This window comes from Capsicum annuum, unplaced genomic scaffold (assembly GCF_002878395.1).
Source record: "Capsicum annuum cultivar UCD-10X-F1 unplaced genomic scaffold, UCD10Xv1.1 ctg3298, whole genome shotgun sequence".
NCBI lineage: Eukaryota > Viridiplantae > Streptophyta > Magnoliopsida > Solanales > Solanaceae > Capsicum > Capsicum annuum.
Window position 1 is genome coordinate 29,458 of NW_025839727.1, and position 864 is coordinate 30,321.

Consider the following 864-nt stretch of genomic DNA (forward strand, 5'->3'; position numbering starts at 1 on the left):
AAATACTGTAATAAAGTAATAATAATATTGTCCTCGAATGAAGAGGACAATATTATTATTACTTTATTACAGTATTTCAGATTAGTTTTTCAGTTCACGGAGTTAGTTGGAGACATGTTCCTTCAACTCCTTATTCAGTTCAGTTAGAGGCTTTCGAACTAGATGTCAGATTAGATGTTAAGACTTCAGTATTTATGTTTCTTTTTGATATTGTTATACCATGTTTTTCAGATATGTATCAGTATTGAACCTTATGGTCTTACAGTTCATGTTTCCGTATATTTTATAAGATATTATGCAGTTTACAGGTACAGATATCAGTCATGGGTTAGCTTGTGGTCCTTGGGGGTCATGAGCACCGTGTAGCGTTTCGGTTCAGAAAATCGGGGCGTTACAAGAACCGATGCTGCCAAAATGAGTTTTTGAACCTTACTCACACTACCATTTGTTAGGATCGAAATAATCACATGTCATGCGGAAGCTAGCGAAGCAAATCTAAAAAGACCATGAATAAGAAGACATGCAAAAATTACACCAAAAGAGAAGCAATAATTTAAAGTGATTCGATCAGTCGACCTACATTCATCAAAAGAATTGAGCAATTCAAAGAATATAAAATATCGAGAGGGACAACGTTACACAATTTACTCAGCATTAAAATTTTTTATCACAGTAGACGGAAAAAACCTCGATTTATAACGTCTAAAACTTTTTACGAAAGATTAATCAAATATGAAGAACTCATGATTTTCTTTTTCTAACATAAAAACTCAATTATAATACCAACAGAGGTCACCCCACCCCATGTTCATAATAATGATGTGACCATACATGAAAATTTTTAAAAACTTTACAAAAGAAAGG